Genomic DNA, 7,326 nt, shown 5'->3' with positions numbered 1-7,326 from the left:
CTCTTTAAATTTAGATCAAACTGTAGAGCATTGTTTGCATTGACAGTGCTTGGTTGGACATACCACGCGTATGTAGCTGACCGTATGTGGACAGTGCAAGTGATATTAAATCATGCACTGTAAAAAAAATAGAGAATTAGCAATTAGACATTTGGCCATCCCAAATATCTTTTTTTTAAATCAGTGTTGTCCTTGAACTTTAATTTCAGTGGATGGAGCTTAACTCGGACTGGTCTGTCTTGTTCCTCCTGAAATGAGCAAAACGTTGAAGAAATACACTTAACCCAAAGTAGAGTATTTGATTTTAGAGAAAGACAGCAGCAGCATGATAACAACGTATGACTTGCTAAAGTTGGCATTTTTTGCAGTGTGCGCACTCACGCGTCCAGGCGCCCACAGAGTTAATTTCCTCGTCATTCAGTGTGTTTGTCCTTTAACAAGCTGGCTATATTATGACTGGTAACTTCACAGCATATAAGATTTTAAATTCTTTGGACTGAATGATGAACGCATGGCAATTAAAATGACTTTTTCTGTTGTAGAAATTGTATTCGAAAATCTCTACATTAATTATTGATTATGTTTGGTAAGGATGCAACCTCTGAATATTTCCTAGCTTTTGTTCAACAACATTCTCCTGGAAACGGTAGGAAAACGATACTCTTGAACTGTAAATGCTGCGTAACTGGACAATTACTTCTGAAGCCAAACTTAGGTTTATGGCAAATGTTAAAAAACAACAACAACAGATGTACTGAAGGGACTGAATGAAATGGAAGCTGAAAAAGGCTCTGAAATCCGTTTGACTGAAATGTTTAGTAGAAGTTTAAGGTAAAAGGACCCCCCTCCCTCACTCTCACCCCCCAGCCCCCTCCACACACACACACACACACACACACACACACACACACACACACACACACACACACACACACACACACACACACACACACACACACACACACACAGCTCTGATTGACTTCCGAATGGTTTCTCCGTTACTGTATCAACACAAATAACTTACAGGCTTTGCAGAACTTGGACAAGACTACAGAGCACTCCTGTTGCACTGATGTTGTACAGTATGACTGTAGGCCTGAAGCCCAAGGTCCTTGGAGATACAGTATGTGATTATTGGTTGTAGCTATTTAGTTTTACGTTACACCGTTATTGTATGATAATACATAAACCCCATTGTTCAGCAGAATTATGTATTGATAAATTCGGACAAAGAAAAAGGAAAAATGCAGAGTACAGAGTACTGATGAAAGAAAAAAAGAGTTTGCCCATGGGAAACATTTTAAAAAGCACATGCAGTCTGTGTCACGAGAAATTAAATACCTAAATTAAATACTAGGCTCACGTCTCGCTGTAATGTCAATATAAAGTAAAGGTCAATGAAATGAAGTAAACCTTCCTCTCAGAAGTCTATAACATCTAGGCGGTAAAGATTAATTCAAATGGATTTCCACAAATTAGTTTTGATATAAATACATAAAGTCCAGCAGTTGTACGTCGATGTGCGCGCTACATCCTGCATGCGCCTTCTATATTTTCACTGCTCTGATTTTGCCTTATAGTCATTTTAGGCCTGATGGGCATGCAAACTCATTTAGGAGAGATGGCGTTTATTCGTCTACGTGAGCTTTACGTGGAAGAATACCAAAAAAAAAAAGTACGAAGTTAAAAACCCTGCTCTCTGGCTTTCATAACAGAAACTGTGAACTGTCTTCAACAGTGAAACCCGTCATTTAAGAGCAACGGCTCAGGTGGAAATTGATTGAAGGCCTTCTGAGCATGCAAACAAAAAAAAGTAAAATAGAAAATAACCAACTACAACAGCTGAACAGTTGAAGGCAACCCTAACAAACAGTTGACGTGAATGTGGAGGTGCAACGTGAAAGCTGCTCTCAGACTATAGCCTAATTAACTTGCAGCCTCCAACAAGAGACGCGTTAACGGTGCGTCATGCGAATTACATCTGGAGGGGGGGGCATTAGAGAAAAAGTTAAATACATGTCCTAATTTTGCCCCCTAAAACAAACAAAAAGAGAAACTCAGCGAGATATTAAAAGTGTCACACCCAATACACACGTATATCGATATGCAGGCCTGTTTGTTAAAAATATCCTCAGTGATGGTAAATCATTTTTTACCAAACCGAGAGTCCATCGTGTACATTACTGGATAGATATCGCAATAATGATCAAATATGAAACACGCTGCCTTTATGAATGTAATAGCACAACGCGTTACACCCTCTGGCGTCAAAATTAAAAAAGAAATAACAAGAACACTGCAGGTAAAATCACACAAGCAGTCTAAAACAAATCGACCTTTTTTAGGTTGGGTTAAAGTTCAGCTGCTGCAGCCGATCTGCGCCAGTAATGGATGACTGATCAGCCACGACATATAAACCTTTCTTACACAAAGGAAGGCACATTTATCATGATGCAAATGTGTTAATTAATAACTTGCGCAAGTAAAAGGTAAATAGGATCCCACATTTGGACTTTAAAACCAAGTGGCTTATGATATCATTCGTTTTAAATCACATTTTAAAAATAATCCGCGCATCAGTGTACACCAGGTAAATGTAAGTGATAAATAAAAGGAACAGTTCTACAATATTTGCATATCATAAACATATACCCTTTACCGAAATTTGGTAAGTTTGGTTAAAGGCCTCTTTTTAAAATCACCTGCTGGGAGCCCATTTTAGACTTTGTGAATAACTAAACAAATTAAAAATGTAAATAATGCTGCTTAATATGCGTAAATAAAATTACACTATGAAGTAAAAACTGCAAATGAAATTAAAAAAGGAAGACGAAACAATGGCTCCACGAAGCTACAGAGGTAAATGTGTTATGCAAAAGGGAACTATAGCGACACACATCATTTAAAAATCTCACAACATTACATCTTATTTTACTCCAAATAAAACAGTTCCTATTTGTAGCCCGTCACAAACTCTGACAGCTTAAACATTTACATTGTGACTGACAAAACTAACAAGGTGACCTGGTTAAAAAAATAGCTACATCAGTATTAATGTAGTGTATCTGCAATAAAGTATTTTCTTAAAAATATTTAAAGCTTTATAATCTTAAAAAGTGAAATTGAAGATATATAAATGTATTGTTTTTATCACTTAGTCTGTCTGACAGAGCAGCTGAGTGGTGTCAAAAGTCCCAAGACCAAATTATTATGTAAAAAGAACTTGGAAAGCAAAATTGTGTAACACATGAAAATGAAGGTCAGAGGATAACTTTAAAAAAAAGAAGAAATGAATCCAGTCCTTTCTGTGGCAGAATATAGTGAGCCTCTCAAACAACCTGTTTATGTACACTGTAAAGTACATAAAACCTGTCCTCGCTTCTAAAAAAATAAATTTCAACATGACCATACTGGCTAATTAGTATTTACTTTGAAACATAAAATCTAAATGTAGCCTGGAAGACATACAATGCATCAACCATAGAATTCAGTAGTATCCTGACCAGTTGCATCTTAAACAGTCTCACTGCTGCTCTTGCTATAGACTGTAAATCTGCAGCATTAAAATCAAACTCCTGGATGCAAACAGTGTCTAGATTCCCATTTATGCCTTATCTTAAAAAATAATTACATTACCAATGACCAAGCAAACACTTTGTGGCACGAAAAGTTCTTCTTGAAGAACTACAACTCCCACTCATCTAGATGTGAATGATGAGTGCAAATGTTAGGTTGAAGCATATGGTGAAAAAGGGTGAATAAAAACTGAATGAAGCCATAGCAACACATATGTTCTTGTGAGTTGCATGCTGTAAAATTGTGTGTCAGTGCCACATGCAACACACACACACACACACACACACACACACACACACACACACACACACACACACACGCACACACACACAAGTACACACAAGTACACATGCACACACACAGGTTAAAATACTCCCTACCTCCTGGCTGTCCAGTACTATTGAGTGTGTGGTCTGATGTTACCGCTTGTTTAGAGCCGCTTAAAGTCTGGTGAGACTTCAGCAGACAGGCAGGTGAAAGCGCTGGTGTGGCTAACCACCAGTCCAGCCAGGACTCCTAGATCAGGGAGGGGAGCCTGCCCAGATGCTCTGCACCAAAGACCAGCTGTGAGGTTTGTGGCTGAAAACCCATCCACAGTTTGGCTCTCAGGAGCTGAGCCAGAGAAAAAGGAAAGAGGGGAGACGGAAGAGGGAGAGAAGGAAAACAAAAGCTGCAGAAATGCATTTTCTGGGGGGCAAGATCTTTTCCAGGTGGCACTAAGGAGTAGCCTAATTTGATAGAATAAGTATGAATTTGAAATCTCGTCATTTCAAAGATGTATACATATATTCATTCCAGCTTTCAATATGTTTTCATTTGCGCTCTACAGTATTAATGGGTCTAACACAAGCATGGATTGGGCTTTATGACCAATTTCTAAAACATAAACAAAGGAATATTATGACTCATTCTTGTGTGGATAAAGTTCTGTTGCTTATGAATACTTAGCACTCAACTGTTTGTATATTCAGCAAACATTCCAGTGTCAAACGAGGAGACAAATGTTACTAGATGATAGAAGAAGCTAAATTCTGTTGTACAGACTGCACCTTTAAAAGTCCTCCTTGATCTAAAACATATCCAAACTGCAGAATAAGTGAAAATTAAAATTGGCATATCGTTCTATGTTTGAAATTCTGACCCGTCTTATAGGAAGTGGCAGCATTACATGGCTGAACCTTAAAGACTGGAATCAAAAAACTTGCATTGTGACGAAAAGCTGTGCAACAGAAATTTTGAAGGACATCAGTCACAATACACGTTATAATGACTGGAAAGTGATGTATACCGATTGATGCCTCATTTGTTAGTGAAGAGCATGACACAAGACACCACCAAACTCCTCCGTCTTTCAGTTTCCTTTATATAAAGATGGAACGTTGTAAACTCCCTGCTAATCCAGTATGGTTTCACCCTGCATGGCCACACATGGGCCTGTGGTCTGCCCCCCGCCAAGAGTCTTTGGCTGTCTCACCCCCTTACCGTCGACCTCGTGAGTGAGTTTACCCTTGTTCCACCAGTAAAGGCAATGATAAGGTATCTGGGCTTCCATGGCTGTGCAGCGCTAAGAGGCATATTGTGTGTACGCAGATGACACACATACACACACATGCATATTCACGTACAGAGCTCTACTTTCACAACCTGAGCGGGGCTGTGGGCTCAGGGTTGGTGGTGGTGGTGGGTTGGTGGCGGTGGGCTTGGAGCTGACACGTTTCTGCTAACAATCACATCACACACACAGGGACCCACATTCCAACTTCCTGATGAACCCCCCCCCACCTCCCCACCCTGTTTTCCTGGGCTACCTCACAGTTGTCCTCCTCCCCCAACAGGTCTGGGTAGAGCTGTGCAGGCATGGGGCAGACTTATGTGGGCAAATATTCTGGACTTAAAAGAACACAGAATTATTCATAAAAATGTTTACAGAAATAGAAAATGAGAGTGATATATAACAAAATTCTGTTAACCATACAAATTTAATCAACCAGTTCAGAGGTGATCTACCAATAGTCTATATTTTAGAATATTATAGAATAAAGTCATTACAGTTAATACAGTTCCAACACATCTGTATGTAGTTGCTGTTAAATTAAGGCATTTAAGTGAGGCACATGTGGCTATGTTTTATACTGCATATCATGTCTTCTGCTGCCCTCTAGTGATATTCTTTTACTATTTCACTACTGACAGGGACGTGTCTTGCTGCAGAGATGTACACCCAATGTAAAATTTAAGTATACAAGTTAACAAATGCATGAAACTGCATGGTTATTAAAGTTTACTAATATTTCATGTATACATTTGTGAGTCCTGGCCAAAATGGCACCACAGTATACAGATAATTAAATAACACAGTACAAAATACAATAGAAAACAGGAAATATGTTAGACAAAACCATGTAACTTGCAATAATTGAACTCCATATATACTTTTATATAGCCATTAATTTTGAATTGATTGAAACTGAGGTTATCAAATATAAAATGTATATAATAGTTAAAACAGTACAGTCAATACTACAGTTATGTTTGCTGTTTGTCATACATAGATTTCAGGTTGTTCATACCGATACATGGTTGTTTTAAGTTAAATTAAACCAGGAAGTGTTGGGTCCTACGTTGTATTTGTAGACTAGGTAGTTACATGTACATTGTAGTCCTACTAATTATGTGCATGTTTTTGTATGTATGTAACTTTATTTTCAATTTTTAGAAAATGTATATAATCACATGAAATTATTTTTCCCAGTGGACCCAAGAACGTTAAGCTGCTGTGCTGCGAACATCTAATGGAGATCCAAATAAACATAATATACAAAAAAACACAACCATTAGGGTTTTATGTCACATAGTTAAGTAAAATCTGGTTTACAAAACAGTTAGTAAATATAAAGGAATATCCTGTGATGTGAGTGTAGGTGTACACATCTAAACCTTCAAACCTGGTGGGCCCATCATGTAATGAAAAGAACACCCGTATGTTGGATGGTATGTGAATAATAGAGAAAAATATGAGCCTTCAGAAAACAAAAATAAGTCCAGAGACACAGACAGCCACCTACCTACCAAGTTGCGGTAATGAGCATGAGAATCATGTGGTGTGGTCTGTTCCAGCCATGGGCCACATTCACAGGCCTGGGGGGGCCTGTGGGCCATCATGTCTCACTTCGATGAGGTCAAAGCACCTTCAACTCTGACATGTTCAAATGGACAAATTATGACTCTGTCAAATTCAGGAATTATGAATTAGGTATTTCCTTTGCCTCATTTGAGTCTTTGGTATGTCCAGGAATCCCGGACAGTTACTTTCAGGTTTATAAAAAAGGGATGAAAGCCAAGCCCTGCTAAACGTTGAAAAGAATAAAATCTGAAACTGAGAGGCAGTAACTACATCTGTCTTTATGCTCAATACACCGAGGGGGATAACTGGGATTGCACCAAATCTGACATTACTGTCAGTACAATAACGTACATTAATTGGCAGGAAAGAAACTATTCAATTTGGTAAATATATCAGAAATAGTTTTTTGAATAAGAGACAATGAATAATACTGAGTGTAAAGACATTTTAGTATTGCAATTAGTTCTTGACCTCACATTTGAATGCCAGCTTGACTAATAGCTTCTGCAACGGCACAATAAACAGGCAAGATAATGAATGAAACCATAAGGCATTACGGAAAATGAGAAAGTTGATCAACAGGCTCCTCGTTTACAGGAATGTAGAAGTGAACAATAAACAAAGAG

Source organism: Dicentrarchus labrax, unplaced genomic scaffold (assembly GCF_905237075.1).
Source record: "Dicentrarchus labrax unplaced genomic scaffold, dlabrax2021, whole genome shotgun sequence".
In the NCBI taxonomy this organism is placed as follows: Eukaryota; Metazoa; Chordata; class Actinopteri; family Moronidae; genus Dicentrarchus; species Dicentrarchus labrax.
This window is presented reverse-complemented; position numbering follows the sequence as displayed.